General features: G+C 38.5%; 1 protein-coding gene across 3 annotated transcripts in view; it reads left to right on the top strand.

Moving 5' to 3' along the window:
• The first annotated feature begins 18,484 nt into the window (after window positions 1-18,484).
• The window catches only part of LOC108695967 (mucin-4-like), a 62,051-nt gene continuing 53,504 nt past the window's right edge, over window positions 18,485-27,031 (top strand). The window contains exons 1-2 of one of the 3 annotated variants that reach the window (XM_041569751.1): window positions 18,485-18,631; window positions 25,503-25,539. The gene's annotated coding sequence lies outside the window, so the exon portion shown is untranslated. The remainder of the gene's footprint in view (window positions 18,632-25,502; window positions 25,540-27,031) is intronic. The other 2 variants (XM_041569749.1, XM_041569750.1) reach the window with 2 other exon arrangements.

Here is a 27,031-nt window from a genome sequence, read left to right as displayed (position 1 = left end):
ATGGAAAGTCTACCGTTAATTGATCCAGAGAACACCAATCTTTCCTGTTTTCAACCATCCCAGTATGCGCACTAGATGAACTGCTAGTAGTAGGAATCTAGAAGTCCTAATCCTCCCTTGTCTTTTATAGCAGTAAATAGATTGTGTTTTAATCTAGGGTTTTTACCTCCCCATATAAACCTAGAAATTAAGGATTTCACAGATGTAAAAAAGGATTGAGGCACCAGTATTGGGATGACTTGGAGACCATATAATAGTTTAGGCATCAATATCATTTTGATAGCTTGTATTTTCCCGAACCAAGATAGTTGCATTTTCTCCCATTTATTTATCATATTCTGAAAGGATAATAAGAGGGGTAAATAATTGTCCCGATATAATTTACTTAGATCTGCCCATATTTTTATACCTAGGTATTTAATCGTCATGTTAGGCCATTTGAGCAGAAAGTTTTGTTGGATTGCTTTAGCTTTTGTAATATTTATATTTAATATCTCCGATTTTGAATAATTAACCTTAAAGTTTGAGATTTCTCCAAACTTACCCAATAATGACAATATTTTTGGAAGAGCGATATTACGTTTTGTGATATATAGTGATGGGCGAATTTGCGCCATTTCGCTTCGCCGAAAAATTAGCAAATTTCGCGTGAAATTCACGAAACGGCAAAAAATTTGCGAATTTGCGCCATTTCGCTTTGCCGAAAAAGTAGCAAATTTCGCGTGAAATTCACGAAACGGCAAAAAATTCGCGATATCGGGACAATCGCAAATTTTTTGCCGTTTCGTGAATTTCACGCGAAATTTGCTAATTTTTCGGCGAAGCGAAATGGCGCAAATTCGCCCATCACTATATATCACAAAACGTAATATCGCTCTTCCAAAAATATTGTCATTATTGGGTAAGTTTGGAGAAATCTCAAACTTTAAGGTTAATTATTCAAAATCGGAGATATTAAATATAAATATTACAGAACCTAAAGCTAAAGCAATCCAACAAAACTTTCTGCTCAAATGGCCTAACATGACGATTAAATACCTAGGTATAAAAATATGGGCAGATCTAAGTAAATTATATCGGGACATTATTATTTCAGGGCCAAAGCCAAAGCCAGTCAGAGTTCTTTTGAGAAAATGCCATGCTACTCTATCAAAAGCCTTTTCGGCATCAGTAGTAAGTATGATAGAGGGGATATTTTGTTTTTTGGCATAATCAATCAATGAAATATGTTTGGATGTGTTGTCTTTGCCCTCCCTTTTTTGTACAAACCCTGCTTGGTCAGTATGGATAATATCAGGTAAGTATAGCTTTATTATGCCTGTTTAACCGTTTTGACCCTATTCTGCCTGGATTGACCTCTTTGCCTGGACTCTGACCATTCTATTGCCAAACCCTTTTGTACCTTGAACTTTGTTTGTTGAACTGCCTCCTCGTTGGTCCGCACCCCATACTGAGCCTTCGGGCCTTTACATTGTGACCCCATTGAAATAATCTAGTAGTAGAGGAGATATCTCTTTCTTAAATGCTTTATAGACTAAAGGTGGCCATACAAGACTAAAGGTGGCCATACACGGAGAGACCTGCTCGTTTGGCGATGTCGCCAAATAAGAGGATCTCTCCCCGATATGCCCACCTTGAGGTGGGCAATATCAGGCTGATCCGATCGTGGGCCCTAGGGCCCAACGATCGGATCCTAACGGTGGCTTTACGGGTGGTCGGAACGCGGGACCGCATCAACGAACAGATGCGGGCGCGATCCGACGGGATTTTTAGTCCCATCCGATCGAGATCTGCCCGACTTTCGGACAGATCTCGATCGGGGAAGCCCGTCAGGGGGCCCCATACACAGGCCAATAAGCTGCTGACTCGTCCGTCGGCAGCTTTTATCGGCCCGTGTATGGCCACCTATAGATGTATAGCCATCTGGGCCAGGGCTTTTCCCTGGGGGTAAAGAATCTATGCATTCTTCTAATTCTCTTAATTCAAAGGGAGCCTCTAACAACTTACTGGTTTCTGGAGTTAATGTGGCGATTCCAAAATCAGGTATAAAGGTATCTATTTTATTTATGGTATTGGCACTGGGGTAGTTTGATGTTAGTATATATAATGCCTGATAATATTTTTGAAAGGCTTCTGCTATGCCTTTTCGTGTCATGGTGTGTAATGTTTTTCTCGTCTTTGATTGACATGACTTGTGTTTGGGGTTGTATTTTTTTTAAGTATCCTAGAAAAGTGCTTATTACATTTGTCTCCCATTTCGTAAGATCTTTGTTTCATCCTCATATATGCTTTCTGAATTTTTTGGTTAATTAGAACTTTTAGTTGTAATCGTTTACTTTCTAATATTTCTAAAGTTCTTTGGGCTATACTTTCTTTGTGAGATTGTTCCAATTTGGATATGTCTTTTAATAACTTAACTATCTCTTTTTCTTTCTTTAGATGGGTACCCATGGATATTCATTTCCCTCGAAGCGCACACTTTAAAGTTTCCCACAGTGTTGCTGATGAAATGTCTGCTGTATTATTATTATTATTATTAAGTATTGATTCTATCCACTCTTATATTTGCTTCTTCCTATGTTCTGTATGTAATAGAAATTCATTCAGCATCCATATAAATTCTGACCTTAGTGTACCCAGAATTGAGAATGTTGTAAGTATCGGTGAATGATCTGATAAAATCGTACTCCCTATATCCGCAGTTGTGAATAACCGTAACCAATAGTGTGAAATAAACATGTAATCAATCCTCGAATAAACAGTGTACTTTTGAAAAGTGTGTGTAATCCTTTTTTGTTGGGTTTAAAACTATCCAGATATCTACTAATTGCATCTCAGAAAGTAACTTTTTGATTTCTTTTAATCCCTTGTAGGAAATGTTGGTTTTCTTAGATGAGGAATCAACCAGAGGGTTCAGAGTTGAATTAAAATCCTCCCTAAAATAATAAGTCCCTCTAAATTTGTCCAAGATCTTTAGAACATGTTTCAAATAAGATACTTGTCCTGTATTTGGTACATATACATTGGCTATAGTGCAGATTTGGTCTGCTAATTTCCCTTTTACTATAATATAACGGCCTTCTTTATCAATAATTGTATCCATATGTTTAAACGGGAGATCTTTATGGATTAAGGTCAATACCCCAGGAGCTTTCTTCGTTGGATTGTTACTATAATATATATGAGGGTAAAGATGTAGTTTAAGTACTGGAACATGGTTTTCTTTAAAATGAGATTTTTGAATCAATACAATCTTAGCACATTGGTGAAAGATTTGGGCCCGTTTGATTGGTCCATTGATACCATTTACATTTAGAGAGTGAACTAAACCTTCTAGGTTATTTGTTTTGGCCATAATTATGAGTTAATTTTAATCTCAATTGTATTATATGTCTTAAACGTATTGTTTGCTTGCAAAATTGGGATAGAAAGGGGGAAGGAAAAGGGAGGGAGAGCATTCTAATGCCCTGGGAAAGGGGGTTGTAGGAATATACAGTATGCTGCAATAGACTTATTCTGGGAGAAACCCAGTGCTGTGTTGGAGTGTAAGCGGCTTGAGTGCTAAGCACCATTCTATAGGGGGTGGGTGGCTGATCGGAGCATAGATGGATCATCACACTAGTTGTTCTATAGATTTTCCATCTGATCTCGTTCCAACCATAACTTTAGTTGTAAATTTCACCTTGTGTTTCGATGGGGTATTTTGAAAAATATTCAAATTAACTTTGTAACATTCAAAGATAGTGGGTTTGTCAACCCTGAAACTTTAGTGATAACATTTGAAAAAACACTCATTTCAAAAACATGAAAACTTTATATCGTTACCTATAACCTGCGGGTATGTCTTTAGACCAGTTCACTATTGGGTCTTCATAAAAGTCCTGTATTGTAGTCCTATTATCAGAGAGTGTCAATTAGGAGTAAGTCTTGACCTTTCTCTTGGGGTCCTCGGGGTCCTACTGATCCTATTGGAATTTGGTGTATGCATCCATTCTCTTGCATGGTAAAGTCCAGGTCTTTAATCTTCCCCATAGTAGGTAACCATCCAGGTAGTTCTACATCAGGTAAGTATATTTTTTTCTGGAAATTCTTAATGTCACTCGGGTGTTGTATAGTCGCAGTAACGCCGTCCTTACTGGCTGAGAGAGAAAATGGATATCCCCAACGTATGGGATATTTTGTTCTCTCAAGATATCCGTCAATGGTTTTAGCATTTTCCACTTGACCAAAGTTGTTCTGGAGAGGTCCTGAAATAGTTTTATATTACAGTCCTCATAAGATAGTTGACTTATTTCCTTGGCTTTATTAAGGATTTCTTCTTTTACAGAAAAGGAGTGTATACAGCATAAAATGTCCCGAGGAGCATTTAATGGAGCCGCTTAAGGTTTTTGGACTCTGTGAGCCCTCTCAATTTTTATGTCCATATCTGTGTCCCTTTTTAATATGGAGTTAAATATCTGAAGCAGGGCTGGGCGTATTTCTTCCGTTTGGAATATTTCTGGTACACCCCTTACTCTGATATTATTTCTCCTGCTCCTATTCTCTTGATCTTCTATTTGCCTTTGAAGATCCTGAATAACATTGTCTTGTTGCTGTATGTGATTATATATAGCCTTTTGATTATCATAGCACTTACTTTGATTGTGCTCTGGCCATCAGTGTGGGCAGCAAGGGTTAACATATTCATGTCCATCTTCATGTCCTGTATTTCTTCTTTAATAGCTGCAGTAACATCTTGCAACATTTCCTTTATATCTGACTTTGAAGGGAGATTTGTGATATATGATTGTATATCCAGGTCTTCCTCACCTTCACTGTCTGCATCAGAGTGTTCTCTATAGGAATCTGCCTTCTCATCGCATTCTGCACTTGCGGCCGCCATTTTGGATTCAGACCGGATCATTTTTTTCTTTAAGAACATTGGGTCTATCTCACTATCGGCCGGTTGTAACTTGCGCTCGGGGGTTTTGTCCTTTTCGGACTTGCCCCTCTTAAAACTTGCTGCACGTGGTTGGAACGGGTCGCGCTGCACTGAGCTCTCAGCTCATGCGACCTTCCTGTTCCACGTCAGGCCACGCTCCCCCAAAAAAATTGTTGTCCTGTAAAGGCCTATTATTTGTTATTGAATTGCCATTGAAAATCACAGGAGATGGAGAAGCTGCTCTTGTTATCAAGGCACAGACAAATAAGATGGGGGAGGTGTAACTTGCCTTGTCGCACCAACCTGGCATCTATCGGAACACCACACTCAATCAGCATATAATCACACAACTGCTGACAGAAGAACTTATAAGCATAAGCAGACATGATCTTAAAGGGATTGTTCACCTTCAGCTTAACTTTTAGTATATTATAGAATGGCTTATTCTTTGCAACTTCTCAGTTGGTTTTCCTAATTTTTAATAATTTTTGAATGAGTTGCTTTCCTTTTCTGGCACTTTTTTGGGGGGGTTATTAACCCCAGCAGTCAAAAACTATTTCTCGTTGAGGCTACATTTTTATTGTTCATTTTTATTACTTATTTTTTAATTTCAGGCCCTCCTCTATTTTCATTCTTTTAAAACAGTAGAGAAACACTGCAAGGCTACCAGTCCACCTACAGGATGTTTATAACCTAAGAGCATTTAGGATAAGGCAAAATACATGAAACATCAATAATAACACACAATCTCCTTGCAGTGTGATAAGAAACTCAGCTGCTCAGACTGTGGAGATTTCCATTGAAATACTGTAGCTCGAAACCAAAAGTACAACATCTAAAACCTGTCAAGGTCATGTAGTCAATGATAGTGGTCCCTTGAATCATTTGAACATGTTAAAAGCCATCATGATGTTTGAGTTGTTCTAAGGGGGTTATTTATTAAAGTCCGAATGCCAAAAACGTATTGTATTATAAAATCTTAATTTTTAATGAAAAAAAAAACCTCACATTTTTCAGGATTTATTATATCCCGAGGATGAAGTCCAAATCTGAAAATCCGGCATTTCAGACCTGCCAAGGTTGTATATAAGTCAATGGGAGCCCTGAAAATAGTCTGATCTGCTCTGGGTTTCATTCAATAATACTAATAAAACAAATTTCATGGTTTTTGGGCAAAGATAAAAAAAAAAATCAGATTTTTCATATGTTTTACGATTCGAATTTTCGTATGTTTTTTTTTTCCCGAACTGGAATTTTTTGGGAAAATGTATTTATAAATAAGGGGAAATAACCCATGCAGATTTGGTCGGAATATTTTTCAGAACATAATGAGATAAATTCGAATTTTGATAAATAAGGCCCTAAGTTTTATCTGCCGAAAACTCTATCAATTCGAGTTTTCAGGTTGTTAACCACGAACTCGCTGATTCCAGCTTTTTCCATTCGAGTGTTTTCTTAAATTAGAATCCAGAGAGTTGTGAGTTCATTTGAGGTCTAAAAAAGCTCACAGAACTCTAAAATTCCACCCTTAATAAATAACTCCATAATGTGTAGATATTAATACAATCATTCAAAAGTGAATGTATAGAATTTTATACGACACTAGACCAGCATAGATAATCCAGCAAGTTATTGTCAAATACCTTTACTCAGTATAGATAAACATAGATTCTAAGTTCTCTGCAAATATTCTGAATCTTTGTTTAGTTCATATTTACCTGATTTGATCAATAATTATCAGGTAGGCTTTGTACGTAATAGACAAGATTCTGATTTAACCAAGAGCTTTATTAATGCACGACATTGGACTTAAATTCAGAAAAGGGCTTCTTTGTTTTTCTCTGTAGATACATTGAAGGCCTTTGGATTTTCTGAATTCCTTATTGCAAACATCTGGTTTTACTGGAAATGATGGATATTTGTAAGGGCCGTAGGCACAGTTGGAGTGCGGACCAAGGAGGAGGCAGTTTAAGCAAACAAAGTTCAAGGTACAAGAGGGTTCAGCAATAGAATGGTCAGAGTTAAGGCAAAGGGGTCAATCCAGGCAGAATAGGGTCAAAATGGTTAATCAGGCAATGGTCGGTACACAGGAATCAATATAACAATACTAGAGTCACACTCAGGAATGCACAAAGTGAAACCTATACTTGGGCAATGTTGCAGTGTTCAAGCTCCTTTAAATAGGCCTGTTTTGGCGCCAAAAGCTGGACGGATGACGTTGACGCTGGCGTCCTGACGCTGGCGTTTGGACACAGGCACCCATTCTGACGCCGGGGACCAATCGGCGGGCGAGAAGACACTGGCATCACAGTGCTGTGACCAGCAGGATCCACGTGGAGGAACAGGGCGCCACCATCTTGGATGCCATCTTGGACCGAAGCATGGCGGTGAGTATCGGTTTCCTTTACAATAATATGACTTTGTATACCAATCTGTAAGCTACAGTTCTAACTTCAACTTTCCTTTTGAAAAGCTTTAACATATCAAACAACACAAGACAAGGATACCCCCTGTCACCGATTATATTTGTATAATATGCTAGGCACTATGATTTGAAAAGGAAATGATTAAAGGAGTTAGAATTTGTTCAATGTCCAACAAAATAGTTTGCAGATTATGTGCTTCTTGTATGTAAATTATAAATAGTGCTACTTATGTACCAAGCACTGTACAGCAGAACAATAAACTGGAACAAACACAAGTAATTTCAATAACAACTACAAATACATGCAACATACAGTTACATTAAAGATTAAGCGCTAACCCCCCGATATAATATAATGCACAAAGTTTGCCAAGGAGCAGTAACCAATAACAACCAATAGAATATTTGCTTTTAAACAGGTGACAAGTAAATGCTATCTCTGATTGGTTGCTATAGGTTACTGCACCTGGGCAAAATTAGTGTCCCCCATAAGTGTCAAAGAGTCAAGAGTGCCCCATTGAGATTAAAATCTAAGTGGGTGGGTAATTTACAGAAACATATAGGAGGATATTGAGTGCTGCAGGTTCTGACTCTATGGGACACGAGGGTCGAAGTGAATTCGAATTGAATTTTCGAATTCAAAAACTTCGAATTTCGAAGTAGTTTTTGGGTACTTCGACCATCAAATCAAAACTTCACAAATTCGACCATTCGAAAATTTAAATACTGTCTCTTCGACACTTCACCACCTTAAACCTGCCAAATTGCTATGTTAGCCTATGGGGACCTCCTATAACCTATAGCCAGTATTTGGTTACATTTTGAGAATTCGAAGGATTTTTTGTAAAATTGAGCGCATGGTTCTATATGTTCTTATATCCTAATTTTATATTGGTCATATAAATCTGCTACTTGTTAACCTACTAATATTGAAATTTTGATTGGGATTTTAACACTATTTATGCACAAAACAAAAACTGTGGTACCGTGTTAGCCAGTAGCAGAAATAACAAATAAAAAAACAAACAAATACAAAAAGTATTGTAGAAGTGATACAATAAAAATACATTGCAAGCTTTCGGAACACCAAGGCCCCTTCCTCAGGCAAAATACAAATGAAAGCTAGAAAGGCACAGCATATCTACTGTTAGATCAGTGAAAGGTATTCATGGGCAATAAATTAGGACGTTACAGATAGATAGGGATCAAATGTACAGATAAATAGTTGTAAATTGTCCGGGAGTCTCGATTCAGTCAGGTCACATAGTGTGACATGAAACCTGACCCTAAATTAAGGCCCTGACTTAGGGGCAGATTTACCTAGGGTCGAATATCGAGGGTTAATTAATGGGAAAAATGAATGGGAAAAGTGGAAAATCTGTGTTTAGTAATTCTGTGTCAAACACACAAACCAAAGTGGCTGCATCTGTAGATGGTTGTATCCAAGAAGTTGATGTGTGAGTAAGAGTGGTTAAGGGTAAGGTTGATGGTGATGTGGAATTGGTTAAATCTTTGGTGGAATATCAATAGTTCTTTTTCTGATGCTGTCCATATGATAAATATGTCATCTATATACCTTAAATAGGTTAAGGGCCTAGTGTTGCAGGAAGCCAGGTAATTTTCCTCTAACTGGGCCATAAACAGATTGGCATACTGAGGTGCCATTTTGCTTAACCTTAACCTATTTACGGGATATTTACGGCATTTTAATCCAGATACTGCTTTCACTCTTACTTGACGTTTGAATAGATGTTATTTAATGTCACTGATTAATTCAACTTGGAATACCTTGTTAATTATTATTGGTGGGGTGTGGAACTATATATATAGTTGGGACACTGAGTGTCCAACACCAATCGTGCTAATTGGAAAATTTCGTTGGTGAGTAATTAAAGATTTTGGAGTGACCATTTGATTAATAATTAGTTATTGCGGGGTACTTTATTATTTTTCTCTCTATAGAAAATAATCCCTCTTACAAAAATTTTACTGACCTCTGCTATAGCTAAGTGGATAAAAAATTTGGTTAAAACAATCAAGGAGACTATCTTACTATTTTTCTCACTAAATATATTGAAGCTATCTTGAATTATTTAACGTGGCTTTGCCCTCACTTCCTGATTGTTAGACATTCTTCTGGTCCATTTGATGGTCTGAATGCAACCTATTGGGTTTAACTAAGAAGTCAATTTGAATGGGCTTTTCATTGTTAAACTGTTGAGCATCCTGTGAATAATCCCACATCCTGTATGCACAGTATATTTATACCTTGTTATATTTGGATCTTGTATAAATTCTAATCTTGTAAAAACAAATTGGGTTAAAAATAAAAATGAGGTCATGCATGGTACCTGCTTGCATGTGTGTGTAACCAGAAATATACAGTATATTTAAAATACACATACTATACCCAGTGATATGAACATGGATTCAATTAACAATTCACTTTATATATAGAACCACTAATTTTATTTATTAAAACTCAAATTTTTTTGGTCTTGCTTTTAAAGGGAATACCTCAACATTTTCGTCAAAAACCTCAATTTTTTTAAGAGTTGTTATACCCTGAAGCTGCTAAAAGTCTGAATCCAAAAATACTCCATCTCAGACCTGCCAATGTCCTGTAGAAGTCAATAGCAGATGTCCCATTCCAGTTTGAAGACATCATGGTCTGCATTGGTTTTCAGTGGTTGTCAGGCGATAACGCAAAAAAAATTGAGCGATTCAGGAGTCAAATCGAAAAATTGTTATGATTCGAGTTTTTTCACAATTTTATTGAGACTTTTGCCGAATATAATTTTTTTTAGTTATTTTGTAAATACATAAGGCAAAATCGTAGATGGGAATTTGATTAAGTTTGTTTTATTCAAACTATGAGAAAAATTTGCGTTTCCGTAAATAACCGCCTAAATGTTGTAATGTGCAAAGCGATTAATTTCATCCCAAAACAAATAAGTGTGAATGCTCTCCTTGAAAATTTTACACTTGCCTCAAACAGCTGCTCTCTAGCTCCCTGGAGCTCTCATTATCTTTGGATCTTTGTTTCATGAAATATTGGGCATAGAGATGGTCAGAGTTCTGGCCCAAGCAAGAACACCAAATTGGTCTGTGATTTTCAGGAACAGCCAAAAAGGAATCATTAAACATTAACTTTTATGATATATTTATCCCCAAGACGACTATTGGGGAATGTAATATGTCTGTTAGTGAAAATACCTTTGTACCCATATGATGTCAAACCCTATGTCAATCAATAACTTGTTTAGTGCATTCTGATCATTCTAGTGCAAGGAAGTAATGTTTATTTTTTTTTGAAGACTGGACGTAGAATACACGCATTGTGAACTGGAATAAATATTAGATCTTAATAGTGGGTTGGCACCAGAGAAGAATCAAACACTTCTGAATATGCAGAATACCATTAACATATGCATCTAATCATAGTAAGGGTAATTTACATAGACCCTGGGTACAAGTGGGCTCAATAAGAATTGAGACCTGGCTTTGAGTTTCTACCTGAGTGCCATGAACATAACACTACTGAACAGAGGGAGAATGCATACCTCCCATTTTGAGTGGGACAGTCCCGCTTTTGACAGCTCAACCTGCAGTCCCTCGTTAGTACTGGAAAGTCCAGATCTCTCTGCACTGAAGGGGAAAGTCCCTATTTCTCTGCACTGAATATTACAATGTTTCTAACTTAATTGGCTCTTGGCAGAGAACTCAGAATAGATACTTGATACATTTGTAACAGTTTTGTCCCTTGGGACAATTCACCTTCATTAGTAAAACTAATAAAACATAAAAACTACAGAAATGTGTTCAAACTTTCATAACCTGGCAAATTTCATAAAATGGGTATGGTAATTAGGGGTGTGGTTGCAAAAAAGGGGCATGGTCAAAAAATGTTGTCCCTCTTTCTGGTTCCGAAATGTTGGGAGGTATGAGAATGCAGGCTTCTCTGCCAATTTAAAGAAGGGCAAAGTGCAAAAACATATGGTGGTTCTTCACTTCGCACCTAGTAATTAACTCCCAGTTTATACCAAAAGCAGAAATGTATGCTGCATAAATTGGGCAGAAAAGTTTCAGGTCTTGGGTGCTGGCAATAGGCTGAGATTCCTTTCTTTAAAGGGAAATGTGTGTATTCAGAACAATACTAGCTTTTTATCCAAATACTTGATAGTCACTGCTTTCTACAAACAAAGGGCACATTTTCAGAAACCACCAATCCGCAGCTAGCTATGATCTTTCTATTGAAGCTCACATATAGTAATTGACGGCACCAGTCAGCGATTTATTATCTTAAAATGCCTTTATTGGGACATAGGCTCTGACCCCAAACACCCGGCAACGTTTCAGACCAGTCTCGGTCTTTTCTCAAGCCTAGACCGAGACTGGTCTGAAACGTTGCCGGGTGTTTGGGGTCAGAGCCTATGTCCCAATAAAGGCATTTTAAAATAATAAATTGCTGACTGGTGCCGTCAATTATTATATGTGGTCTGATTGAACGGATTGAAGTTGGAAACCGTTGGACGTGCATCGGATTAAAGCAATTTGGAGGTAAGGGTACTGACTGTGAAATTTGTGAAACTTTCTATTGAAGCTGCAATAATGAAAGCAAACATCTGATTGTTTCTGCACCAATATTTAGCTGTACAGGTATGGGATCCGTTAGAAACCCATTATCCAGAAATGACAGGAAGGTCATCTCCCCTAGCCTCCATTATAATCCATTAATTCACATTTTCAAAAATGATTTCCTCTTTCTCTGTAATAAAAAAGAGCAACTTGTTCCTGATTCCAACTAACATTTAGGGGCAGATTTATCAAGGGTCGAATTTTGAAGTAATGGGAGTTTTTTTGAACTCCCATAACTTTGAAATTCAAATAAAATTTATTAAAAGAATACAAGTTTTTTTCTGCGGGTGAATAGGCTGTATTCACATCGTTCAAATCGAAGTAAGATCGTATTCAATCTAATTCGATTAGAAGAATTTAAAAAAAAAAAAACCTTAGATTTTTCAAAGTCCACCAATTGACAAATAGGTTGTAGGAGATTCCCCATAGGCTAAAACAGCACCTGGTTTTAGATGGCGAATGGTCGAAGTCAAAGTTTTAAGAGACAGAACGTGATAAATTTCGATATTCGAATTTTCAAATATTTTTCAAACTCGATTCGAGTTAAGCCCAAGCCATTAAAGAATAAATTAAAGTGAACCTAGAGAGAGGGTTTATTAGACCTTCTACTTCTCCAGCTGGGGCAGGGTTTTAGTTTGTGGGTAAAAAAGATGGGGGTCTTTGCCCCTGCATTGATTATTGGGGTCTTAACAAGATTACAATTATAAAAACAACATCCTCTTCCTCTAATTTCTGAGTTGTTTGATCAAATTAAGAATGCATCTATTTCACTAAACTTGATCTTAGGGGGGGCTACAATTTTATCCACATCAGGAAGGGAGATGAGTGGAAAATGGCTTTTAATACTAGAGATGGGCATTACAAATATTTATACGTTTCTTTTCCGGAGTTAGTAAATAATATTCTTCGGGATATATTGGGCCTATTTGTTGTGGTATATCTTTATGATATTCTCATATTTTCTTCTAACTTAAATAAGCATCATCAACATGTACAAACGGTACTACTTAGGTTAAGACATACTACATACAACTCTATGCTAAGTTACAAAAATGTACTTTTGAGGTTTCTTCTGTACAATTTCTGGGGTATAACATCTCACAGCAGAGACTGGAGATGGATCAAGGGAAAGTAAAGGCAGTGATAGGTTGGACACAACCGTGTTCTCTACAAGCCATCCAGAAATTTCTGGATTTGCTAATGATTATAAGCACTTCATCAGAAATTTCTTTACCATTGTAGCTCCTATCACCAATCTAACTAAGACAGGAGTAGATCCCAGCATCTGGCCTACTGAAGCCTTTGAACTTTTGAAAAAGATATTTGTGACAGCTCCTGTCCTTCGTCATCCTGATACAACATATTTTTTGTTGTTGAGGTTGGAGCTTCTGAAGTTGGTGCAGGAGCTGTTTTGTCCCAAAGACACCCAATTACCAATAAGCTAAACCCATGTGCTTTTTTTTTCCAGAAAGTTTTCTTCATCTGAGGTCAATTGTGATATTGGTAATAGGGAATTGTTAGCAAATGGGCCTTTGAAGAATGGCAACATTTGCTTGAGGGGGCTAAGCATACTATTAAAGTATACACTGATCATAAAAACTTACTGTATATTGAATCAGTGAAACAACTTAATCCTGGACAGGCCAGATGGGCCTTGTTTTTCACTCGATTTAATTTTATCCTTACTTATAGGCCTGAGTTAAAAATTTTTAAAGCTGATTCACTTTCCAGGAGCTTTGAATCAAATCCTTCTGAAACCATTGTATATGATTCCATCATTCCTAAGGAGGTGATTGTAGCAGCGCTGGGTTCAGACCTTTCCATCCTATTATCCAGAGCTCAAGCAGGCGCTCCGGATTGTACTCCTGCTGGGAGACTTTTTGTTCCTGAGAATCTTCAGGAACAAGTTCTATCTGAGACCCATGATTCCAGAATGGCTGGACATCCATGTAAGACCTCTTTACTAATTACTTTTATCCCGTGATTAGTGGTGGCCCTCTCTAAAGCAGGATGTCCAGAATTTTGTTAATTCTTGTCCCACTTGTCAGAGGTCTAAACCTTCTAGAACTGTACCTAAGGGACAATCACTCACCATTCCAGATAAACCCTGGACCCATCTGTCTGGACTTTATAGTTGTCCTTCCTCCTTCCCAAGGGAATACTGCAATTTGGTATATAGTTATAGTTGATAGATTTAGTAAGAGTGGTCACTTTATTTCCCTCCCCCACCTCCCTTCTACGAAAGCATTGGCTGTGTTATGGACAGTATTTTGCATATCTTTAAGCAACATGGTTTCCCTGTGAACATTGTCTCAGACAGAGGGGTACAGTTTACTGCATATCAAAGTTTTGGCAAGCTTTTTGGTCTTTGGTCGGTAATGATTTATCTTTTTCTTTGGCTTATTGCCCTCAGACCAATGGTCAGACAGAGAGGGTTAACCAGTCATTGGAACAATAGCTAAGATGTTATGTTGCAGACAATCAATCTCAGTGGGCTGGGCTAATTCCTGGGGCTGAGTTTGCCTGTAACAATCCCCCCACGGTTCTACAGGGGAGTTTGTTATTGTTTATGGGTCACATCCAAAAACATTCTCTTATAATGGTCAGCTACTGTATCTCCTGTGCCTGTGGTTGACTCCTCCTTTGAGTGCTTCGCAAAGATTTGACGTGAGGTGCAAGAGTCCCTTTCTGTGGCTGGGGCTGCTGACAGGCACCAAAGGGAGGCACCTGAATATCAGATGGGGGACATGGTATGGTTGTCAACCAGAAATATTAAACTTAAGGTTCCATCACTTAAGTTACGACCTAGGTTCATTGACCCATATCCAATTTTGGAGGTTATTAATCCCACCTCTGTTCATCTTGAACTTCCTAAAAATCTTAAAATTTCTAACTCTTTGCATGTTTCTCTTTGAAAAGCAGCTACACAGGTTCATCAACATTCCCCTGCTCCTCCAGCGTTGGTCTAGTTCAGAGGCTTGCTAGGGGCAAGGTACAGTATTTGGTACATTGGACCAAAGGAGAGATCATGGTGTCTGATTCCGTTCAAGCAAGGGAAAGTTGTGCTCACCACTAATTTTTAAAAACTATTAAGCGGGGGTGCAATGAGGCTCTGCACTCAACTCATCAATATATTTAGGACATTGAGACATGATGTGACTTAAGCTGCAGGGATTGTTTGTCCATATATTGCAATATATTTAAGATGGCCAACTACATCAAAGTCATCCCTGTTATGGTCAGTCCTCCACCTGATAATGGGTTGAGTGCAGAGGACCTCTTGAATTTGTCTATATATTTTGTGGTCACAGCATTATTGAAACCATTCTTAATAGTTTTTAAAAATGAGTGGTGAGCACAACTTTCCTTTGTTTGTTATAGTTCAGGAGTGCCGATACTTTACTAATGCGAGGTCTACTTTTAGTGATGTTTCCCATTATGATCTACATCCATAAAAGCATTGTTAGCATTCTGTTTCATGGAAAATATTACTTAAATATTGATTTATGGAAAAGTACATATTGCTGTATTTAATTATAATTAACTATTTCTTATGTAACCTTAAAGGGGTTGTTCACCTTTGTAACAAAATGACAAATCTAACAGTTCACATGAATAGAACAAACTTCAACTGTGCAGATGGGGGGATCGAGGTGCTTGGGACCTGGATAATGGATCTTTCCGTAATTTGGATCTTCATACCTTAAGTCTACTAGAAAATAATGTAAACATTAAATAAAGCCAATAGGCTGGTTTTGCTTCCAATAAGGATTAATTATATCTTAGTTGGGATCAAGTACAAGCGACTGTTTTATTATTACACAGAAAAAAGAAATCATTTTTAAAATGGATACTATGGGAGATGACACTTGTACTTTCCAGAAATATATTATTTGGGGGGGGGGGGGCATGTATTATTTTGTGTATTTACCTCATAAAAAATCATTATTCAGCAGCTGACTATTTGTATGAGCTTGAGGCTTTCCAAATGAGTTTAATTTTTGTGCATAAAGTAAAATATTTTTCTGGTATAGATCCCTATATCATGAAAAATATAACTTAGGGTTTCCCCCTCACCCTTTTAAAACCAAACACATATGAAATCCACAGCCTGCATGGCTAATTAGCAATTAATTTAGATGCATGATACATGGCTGCACAGAAATCAGTTCAGTCTGCAGCATCTAAATGAGTTGATAATTAGCCATGCAGCCTGTGGATTTCATATGTGTTTGGTTTTAAAAGGGTGAGGTGGCAGCCCTACTGTCCCTGCTAGATGTGTAAGTTACATACGTTTCTAAGCAAGTCAGTGCTGGTTTTTGTTGCAATTTTGTAAATAACTGACATTATGCTTAATGCCAAAGGTATTAAAAGATAAAAATATAGAAAAGCCAGTATTTATTCCCAGAAAAGGTTGCACCCCTTTGGCACTACATTCAGTTTTAGTCTAGGCAGAAGGAGAGTGCCAGAATTGGGAGAACAAGTATTTGTCTGCATGGCTGTGTGATTGTTTGTTACAAGGCAGGTTTGTTTATATGCTGCGTCTGTTAACCTCTGCCATTACAATTGAGTAATCAACCAATGACCATTCAAATTATGTGACCGGTTACAGTTCACAAGCACCCAATAAATTACTAGGAGGAGGGCAGTATCAACATCCAATAGGAAACAAGTAAGGGCAAAGCCTGGGCATGATGATGTCATCATATAGGAAGTTCTGGGTGTGTCAGGTTCAAAATAGGCCACTCCCATCACTTCAGAAAACTGGCCAGAGAGACTGGAGAAGAAGTGAGTTAATAGGTATAGAAATTAGCTTTTACAATGGCATTTTTACTTTTTGTTATGGAACAATTGAGAGCATTGTTAGTGGTTTCATAAGGTTTGTACATTGAAGGTGAACAACCCCTTTAACATATAAATATCTGAATTGAAAGAATGAAACAGGAGGCTGATTTAGATTAAGCTGTTTGATGACAGTGTCTTGAGAGCTACTGACCATCAGCTAAAGGTCTACTGGTAGATCCCAATGTACCTTTTGGGCACTGCTGTTATAGTTTATACAGGAGCAGTGGCCAGCTCCATGTTGTAGCTCCAAACAACAATAAAAGGGCAACCATGTTTGCGAGTTTTAACCTTGAAAGCAGCAAGTAAATTGCAGGTAAAACTGTGTCCCTGTGTAAAATGTATAATGAAGCAATAGAATTCTTAATGAATCAGATGAAAGTTGAGCATAGGACTGGCCAGATATGGGATGACTTTGACATAGTTGGCCAGCTGAAATATATTGCAATATATGGACAAACAATCCCTGTTTTGTTTAAAGGGAAAGCCATTTTTAGTAGCTTAAAGCTGGCCACAGACGCAAAGATCCGATCTTACGAATCAATGTGCGATTGGACTTTCCCATCTCCCGACCCGCCACTAACCATTCAGATCAAAGTCTTTACCATTCCGACCAAATAAAGTAGTTAAGAACAGATCAGCCGATGTTCTGCCCCCTCAGCCGACAGAAATTTTCGAACCTGTCCGATCGACCAAACGACCGATTTCTGCCAGACGAAAAATGTTGGGACTCTCCACACACGTTCCGAAAATCATACGAATCCTTGATTCGTACGATGAGATCTTTGCGTCTATGGCCAGCTTTAGGCACATGTCTCAATGTCCTAAATATATTGATAATGGGTTGAGTGCAGAGGAATCTTGTATTTGTCTGCTTTCGGTGTCAGGGCTGATCTTCTCAGGAAACAATTTCACAATAGGTTTACTCATAAAACTGGGGTCCAGTGGTCCCTCCTTGGGGGGGTAATGTAAAATGGTGGTCTAGTGGGGCAGCAGCAGGGATGCCTGTCGCTGCCATTGCAGGGAGGCTGTTTGCATGCGTGAGTCATGTGCACAAACGTTTGTCTCTTCTATTAGTTCGTGGGTACACAACAGTTACATGGCGTGTGTGATGACGTCACTTTGGCAAAAATAATTTGTACTTAAGATAGATTCAGTCAGTGATTCAGTACCGATTGTAGGTCTATGTTTCATAGTTTCCTGGATGCGCTTTCTGATTGCTTTCCTGTTACCAACCTCTGCCTAATTATCATCGTCACTTGAATTCTGCCTGTACGGACCTCTGCCTGATATCTGACCCTGCTTGTTCACTGCCTGGATCAAACTTAGCTTGTAGTAGACCGTGAGTGAACTCTGCCTGGACTGACCCTGTCTGTATCTGACTATGCATTTTTTTTCTTCTCTACATTCCTTGTATTCCGTGCCTCATTCCTGGTATTTACTCATGTTCGTACTCTGCTACGAATTGGCCCCTTTGTCTGCTCAGAACTTTCATCCTGTTCCTCTCACACTAAGTCCTGGTGGCATCTGAGTAACTGAGGGCTACTCCCAAGACCAAAGGTGGCTGCTATAGGCAGAAAGGTGAGCCAAGACCGTGACCCTGACGTTTGTTCTGATTTTAGGGTGCCAGCCATGACAGCTATGCCCTAAGGACACATATTGCTCATGTTTCATAAGAGTTGACGCACAACATGATTTTCTGGTTTCAGAATAATATTTAAGGACATTCTTTGTGTCACTTGAAAACACTTGGGTTTGAGAGCAGTGGAGAGGGGCATGTCGTTATTTTGGAACATCACATTCAGGTAAGAGAAAACAACTGTACCTTATGTTTTTGACTTATTTTATAATTGTATTATGGAACAAATTTGTTAAGTTTAAAAACCACGAAAACCTTTAATACAAAAATTCACCAGGTAAAAGCTGTCAAGGTTCTATAGAAGTCAATGAGAGCTGTGCTGATCTTATTGGACCATTTGTAATCAATTCGATTTTTTTTTTGTTTGCTAGTGATTCTCCGAAAAACTCGTATTCCTTAACACATCATCCAACTTTTTTTTTTTGCACTTTTTATAATTACATATTTTAATAGCTTTCATGACATGCTTGATTTTAGAGAAAGAATTTAATCGTGGTTTCAAAAAAGCCACTAAAATTTGACCTTTGAAAGATGGGCATTCACGGGACATCTCCCATAGACTCCATTTTATCCAAATTATCCAATTTTTTTAAAATGATTTCCTTTTTCTGTGTAATAATAAAACAGTAGCTTGTACTTGATCCCAACTAAGATATAATTAATCCTTATTGGAGGCAAAACCAGCCTATTGGGTTTATTTAATGTTTATATGATTTTCTAGTAGACTTAAGGTATGAAGATCCAAATTATGGACAGATCCGTTAATGCCAGATCCTGAGCATTCTGGATAACAGGTCCCATACCTGTAATAAAGTGTCTAAACTTTTATACAAAAAGAAGGAAAAAGATTGCTAGTGTACAGTTTGCATATTATATGTTTTGGCCAAAGTGTGGTACTTACACCTCATTTGTATTAATTATTTTTAAAGGCAAACTGTGCACTGCCAATTTTTCTTCTTCTCTTTGTATATAAATATTGGCTTTTTATTGTTTATAGCAGCTGCTCAACTCCAGATTGTGAGTTAGACCGAGCAATGGCACACACTGTCAAAGCCACATTGTGGGTTCTTTCTGTGTGTCATGTCAAAACTTTTATGCCAAACTTTTGTACTGAAAATTAAATGTACTGTTTTCTAATAATGTCAAGGTGCCTTTTTACATAAAAAACATTTTTGACCTTTCAAAATACATGAAGCTACCAGTTCCACATTACTGACTGAATGATTTGAATTCAGAATTTCCACCAAGGTTTTTACCACAGCATTAATTTAGTTTGCATATTGTGGAAACTCCATAGTCTTCTGTTTCAGACCACATTCTCAATCAGTATTGGTTTCAGCTAGAACCTGTGTAGAGGTTTTCATATTTTCCCTATAAACTTTCTTCTACTATAAATTATCCTTAAAGGAGAACTAAACCCCCTTTCTTCAGCTGCTTCGGTAATCTCAGTAAGTGTCGTATTGGCACATGCACAGTTGGACCATTTTCGGTTTGCTAAAACTGCACATGCACCGAAAGTGACGAGAATTACGAAGTGCTGGAAGAAGACCCAATGATTACCTAAATTAATAGGCCCCCGTGAGCTCCGCTGCACTGACTCTGCAACAAGGGGTATTTACTTGGGATGGGGGAGCAGGGGGGGCTATGGAGGGTAGGTGTTTTTAGTAGAAAGGAGGTTTAGTTCTCCTTTAAGATGAACAAGCTTTGTGTTGTCCCCTAATCTGTGGATTTTGCTTATCGATTTAGGTTCTTGTAAGTAGCTACAATAAGCACACAAACCATAGATTTCACTTGGCCAACTGAATAGACAGCTGACAATTCAACCTTTCCTTGTAATCCACCAGTGCCACTGTCATAAAAAAGACATCTGTAGAATACTCTTTTTCCTATCATTTTATAGTGTCTCAGTTTGGTAAAGATAAGAGCCAGAACTCTATTATTATGGCATATGTTTCTCTCTCAGTTCAGTTCCAGTTCTCAGTCTTGTTCCAACAGAACATATATATAAGTGTATTATACAATGAAGGTCCAAAATATTAATATAACATGATGTGACATTATTTAAATTGGCAGTAGACACAAAGAAGTACCATGATAAAGACAATAATATAAGCCATAAGAGAGCAGAAATGATCACTGAACCAACCGCTGACATCTTTAAACCCTGTTGATAGAACTACCTGTAACAGGTGGTTGGATGAGGGTCTGCCTTAACCTTCCTTGGGTTACTATACACTGGTTACAGAACCCGGGCAACTCCCAGCAACTATATAACCCTGCAGGCACTATATAATTAGACTCTTTATCTTCAGGTGGGGCCCCCAGTTATGGTATGGAGGAAGGGATTACCACTTGGTATAAGCACACACAGTATTCACTCTTGATCAAATAACTTTGGGCACCATCAATTTATTGAACTGATGGTACACTTCTCAATAAATCAAAGATAGGACTCTGGAGAACCAAATTGCAGTTTCAGTGATTCATTTATTCAAAATGTGCACGACATGTTTCGAGCCTAGTGGCTCTTCCTCAGGTGCTTATACAAATGCTGTGGATAACCCAAACCCTTTTAAAACACATCAAAACAAACAAGATGGTCCATTCCACACTGGCTAGACACATTCAGGTACATTGTAACACAATTATTTTTCCTTACAGAGCACTGCCCCCTTCAGGCCTACTCCGATACTGCACCACAGATTAAAGTACAATTACATATTACAGTAATCATTATACATTTAGGTAGTTGCCTACCTTTCAAGTAAACAGTCCATGTTGTATCTTTAACAAGCTGAAAGGTAAAAAGTATACATTAGTTTTTACAGAAAACATTTAAAGCTTAGTGCATCATTTAATCCCAACGGTTCAGGTGTGTTCAATGTATCAATCCATTTAGCCTCACGTTGAAGTAACAATTTCTTTCTGTCCCCACCCCTAGCTGGAACGGGTATTTCTTCTAGTACTTGCCACCTTAGGCTCGCACTGTTGTGCTTATTGTCAAAAAAGTGTTAACCTACTGGCGTGTGGGTTTTAGATTCATTCGGATCATAATTAGTTATAGACCTTTTGTGTTCACCGATCCTTACTCGTACTTTTCTGGAAATCTGGCCTACATACATCTTGCCACATGGACATTTCAGGCCATAAATAACAAAATCACTGTTACATGTAGCATACTGTTTCACTTTAATTTTGTTACCTTGTAGAGGATGTGTTACATTTTCACCTTTAATAATGGAATTGCAGCAGGGTTTGGGTTATCCACAGCATTTGTATAAGCACCTGAGGAAGAGCCACTAGGCTCGAAACATGTCGTGCACATTTTGAATAAATGAATCACTGAAACTGCAATTTGGTTCTCCAGAGTCCTATCTTTGATTTATGAAAGTCTGTAGGTCTTGCGGTGCTTAAACTCTGAAGTTGAACCCTCCATTATAACGAAAAGGATCTCATCTTCCATAAGAATATACCTTTGAAGTTGTTCCGCAACGGGTGAAGTATCCTGAATACCACTATGTCGTTTGACACCATCGCTGGATTAACCCAAGAAAGAGCCTCAACATTTGGCTATACTGATGATGATATAATTAAAATCATATCTTCAGCAGACACTAATGCTGGTTTACACATGTTACAAACCAATACAGGTTTACTAAATCAATTGCTTAACTTATCACGAAAAGAAATATCACTCACGTTACTTAGTACAACGCTCATAGAATATATCAAAGCAAAACGCATTCCAAGAGGACTACGAAGTGGATTACAACCCCTACATTGTCTTACTGAACAAGAGTTTCAGGATAAATGGGAAGGCATCTGGAACAAAGCCAGCTTGGATGCAATGGTCCTTACAGTACAGTACCTACAGCCTGAGATTGCCAGAGTGCAGAAGGAGATCGCTGCTGTTAAAGAGCGTATGCAGCCACAATATACAGATCCTGCAGCATTGGAAAAAGCATTAAGCAGTGTGCAGTCAGCCATGGATAAGTTTAAAACAGACTTACTTGGCAAGAAACTACGCAAATTCGAGCGTGATACAGATGAAGCCACTTGGATTTGTGAGTTAAATGCGTCATGACTCAGAGTTAATTGAAGAAACTGTGTTATCTAAAGTTATCTTAACTCATTTAATGCATTTAACCTTTTCATTAGCATACCAAAGCACCATTGTTCACAATGGTGAATGCTTTAATTAGATGGGATGTTGTGACACAGTTTTCTGTGTTAAATGAGATAAATGGGATATCTGTGTTTAGTTATTCTGTGTCAAACAGACAAACCAAAGTGGCTGCATCTGTACAAGGGATTATGCAGCCGGCAAAGTCTATGCTTGGAAGGATGGTTCCCCGAGGCAGCAATGCGCTACTGGGTTTGGACTGCCGGGACACCGTAGACCGCGTGATACACAGCCAGCAAGACGCCATTTTGGAAGGTCCCAGTGGAGCTCCGGTGGAAGCGAGTCGGATGACTACTCCTACAGCGATGTAGAGGATCGCAACCAACGACCACATCCTTTTTCCAGTCGTGGCAGGCAGGGGAGAGATGCGGGCGGCGGAGGCGAGCGCTCTTACACACAGGACCGCACCATCACAGGGGCTGTCGGCGCAGACGAAGGCATGCTGCGGAAATCCCAAAGGAAACAGACACAGAGGCAGTTTTACCGTCCCTAACTCAAGGGGAATATATTTACAAGGTAAATAACTCTGATGCTACACTGCTTCATACCAATGACAATGTGGATCTGATTATTAATTTATCCAACCATATCCTAAACCAGTGTGAAACTGAACTCATTAATAAGGGGCTAGGATATATTCCCACATATAAGACTGATTTTTTTGATTGGAAAATCAATTTCTTTAAATTCACTCGCAGGTTAAAGCTTAAGCAACACTTTGACAAACCTGTTGTAACTAATGTAGTTAATTGTGACAACCCTGGATTGAAATTTAAACCAAAAAGTGATTTTACACCTGATGTGACAAATAATGCTCTTGATCTGTTTGAAAACATTGTGCTACACGAAGCAGGGATTAAGTGGCGTAATGACTTCTGTAATATCCGTAACAATGTTAATAAACGTAATCGTGAAGCACTGAGGGATTTAGAAAATAATGCAGATATTGTGATTAAAAAGGCTGACAAGGGGGGTGGCATTGTAATCATGAACAAATGTGATTATATAGCGGAGGCACATTGACAATTGAATAACACTGCTCACTATGACAAATTACACTCTGATCCTACTTGGCAGATAAAAAAATCAGTGGATGACGTAATACTGGGAGCCTTTGAGTCTGGGATCATCACAAAGAACAACAAAGACTTCTTAATTACCACACATCCCCGTACACCTGTACTGTACCTACTCCCTAAGGTACATAAAAGCCTAACCAACCCACCAGGGAGACCCATTGTCTCTGGTATGGGGTCAGTGTTACAACCCTTATCCCAGTATGTTGACTCATATCTCCAGGACATAGTGAAAAAAATCCCTGAATGCCTTAAAGACACCACTGATTTTTTATGTAAATTACAAGAGTTGACACATGTGGGGGTGGACTGGGTACTGTGTAGCATCGACGTCCAATCCCTATACACCTCAATACCACATGAGGAGGGCATACACTATATTGAGGAGGCATTACTAACTACCCAGACTCCACATAATCTAATATATTTTCTACTTGATTTACTGTCTTTTGTTCTGAAAAAAAACTACTTCAGATTTAATGATGAATTCTTTATTCAAACACAAGGCACCGCTATGGGTAGTAATCTCGCGCCAAGCTATGCCAACATCTTTATGCACTATATTGAACAAAAGATAATCCTGGGCCATAGTGAATATAGTACACACATAAAATGTTATCTGCGATATGTGGATGATGTATTCTTACTATGAGATTCTAGTGAATCCAAACTGTGTGAATTCATTGAGTACATCAATACACAACATCCGACCATCAAATTCACTGCTGACTATAGCACTAAAATGGTACATTACCTAGATGTAAATGTGATTAAAGAAGGAAACACTCTAACGACTGACTTGTACAGTAAACCGACTGAACGAAACAACATGTTACATAAGACCAGTTACCACACTCCTAGTACCCTTAAAGGAATACCTAAGGGGCAATTTTTAAGGATAAGAAGGATAGCCTCTGACGATTTAAAATACCTCAATAGTGCGAATGGGTTAATAGAAAAATTTGTAGCAAGAGGTTATGAAAGACAGTTGCTAACCCAAGTACGTGATGAGGTTCTAAGGGTTCCACGAGATTCCTTACTTCACAGAAAAGTTAACAAAAAAGAATCAACTCAGTTTCCTTTTGTAACTACTTATGGCCCTAACAGTAAAATTATGCAAAATGTAATTTGTCAGTTCTGGCCAATTATCCAGAAGGACCCTTCTTTAGGCAAATACTGCAAAGACCTCCCGATATTTTCCTACAAAAGGGGTAGAAACTTAGCCGATAGATTGGTTAAGTCTGACATAAGATCTAAACAAAAAACCACAAGATTCCTCAGCACCCCAAAAGTAGGTACTTTTCCTTGTTTAAATTGTGGATGCTGCAATTCCATTATTAAAGGTGAAAATGTAACACATCCTCTACAAGGTAACAAAATTAAAGTGAAACAGTATGCTACATGTAACAGTGATTTTGTTATTTATGGCCTGAAATGTCCATGTGGCAAGATGTATGTAGGCCAGATTTCCAGAAAAGTACGAGTAAGGATCGGTGAACACAAAAGGTCTATAACTAATTATGATCCGAATGAATCTAAAACCCACACGCCAGTAGGTAAACACTTTTTTGACAATAAGCACAACAGTGCGAGCCTAAGGTGGCAAGTACTAGAAGAAATACCCGTTCCAGCTAGGGGTGGGGACAGAAAGAAATTGTTACTTCAACGTGAGGCTAAATGGATTGATACATTGAACACACCTGAACCGTTGGGATTAAATGATGCACTAAGCTTTAAATGTTTTCTGTAAAAACTAATGTATACTTTTTACCTTTCAGCTTGTTAAAGATACAACATGGACTGTTTACTTGAAAGGTAGGCAACTACCTAAATGTATAATGATTACTGTAATATGTAATTGTACTTTAATCTGTGGTGCAGTATCGGAGTAGGCCTGAAGGGGGCAGTGCTCTGTAAGGAAAAATAATTGTGTTACAATGTACCTGAATGTGTCTAGCCAGTGTGGAATGGACCATCTTGTTTGTTTTGATGTGTTTTAAAAGGGTTTGGGTTATCCACAGCATTTGTATAAGCACCTGAGGAAGAGCCACTAGGCTCGAAACATGTCGTGCACATTTTGAATAAATGAATCACTGAAACTGCAATTTGGTTCTCCAGAGTCCTATCTTTGATTTATGAAAGTCTGTAGGTCTTGCGGTGCCTAAACTCTGAAGTTGAACCCTCCATTATAACGAAAAGGATCTCATCATCCATAAGAATATACACTTCTCAATAGTCAATCAAGATGTATGCTCAGATATTACACTTCATGAACAAGTAGTGGCAGCAGGTTATTTACACACAATTGTGTTACTCACGGATGCTGTCTGATCCTTTGTTAGTCAGCTTTTGCAATTGAGCCACTTTTCTGCCTTTGGTGCACAATCCCCATTGAAGGTGAATCTCACAGCTAGTTCTACACTCCAAGTATCTCTCTGTCCCTGAGCCTGACCACTTGAGTCTCGAACCTGGTGGCCTTGTCACTGCAGGGTGCTAACCCTCCACTAAACTCATCGTTGGAGCCTTAGCTGCTCACTAACTTTCCTAAACCTACCTGTCACTCCTATTGTGATCTATTACATTTTCTTACCTGACGCTTGCTGAGGCCTACCTCCACCTCAGGCCCTCCCAGCCACATATCCACCTCCTCTAGGGAGTGGGTGCACCAGAAAAGAGAGAGAGCACATGGCATCATCCCATTTTATAACATCTTAGGGAACTACTTTCCCTCCTCTCTGGTAAAAAGGACCCAGACTAGCTGGCTAACACACCCCCTTTTATCTTCTGGCCAGTAGCTGAACTGCAGAATACCATACTCCCAACTGTCCCATTTTTCGCAGGACAGCCTGCTTTTGACTGCTCAGCCTGCAGTCCCACATTTGTACTGAAATTTCCTGACTTTCTCTTTGATTTCCTGCACTGAACAGCCAGAAAAAGATACAAAGTTTATAACATAATTAGCTTTTGGCAGAGAGCCCAGCATAGATACTTAGGGCACGGGCACACGGGCAGATTCGGGGAGATTTAGTCGCCTGGCAACTAATCGCCTCTTCTTCTGGGTGACAATCTCCCCGAACTGCCTTCCCCATACCATTTGCCTGCTAAAATGAAAAATCGCCTGTGGCAAAGCACTTATGGCGCTTTGATTTCCAAAGTCGCCTGAAGTTTCCTCGTGAGGCAACATCGGCAACTTCGGAAATCGAAGTGCCACAAGTGCCATTGCTCTGGCGTTTTCTCATTATAGCAGGCGGAAGGCAGAGGGAAGGCAGTTCAGGGAGATTGTCGCCCAAAGAAGAGCCGACAAACT

This window comes from Xenopus laevis, chromosome 7L (assembly GCF_017654675.1).
Source record: "Xenopus laevis strain J_2021 chromosome 7L, Xenopus_laevis_v10.1, whole genome shotgun sequence".
Taxonomy (NCBI): domain Eukaryota; kingdom Metazoa; phylum Chordata; class Amphibia; order Anura; family Pipidae; genus Xenopus; species Xenopus laevis.
Note: the sequence above shows the minus strand (reverse complement) of the source record. Positions and strands in the feature narration are given on the sequence as shown.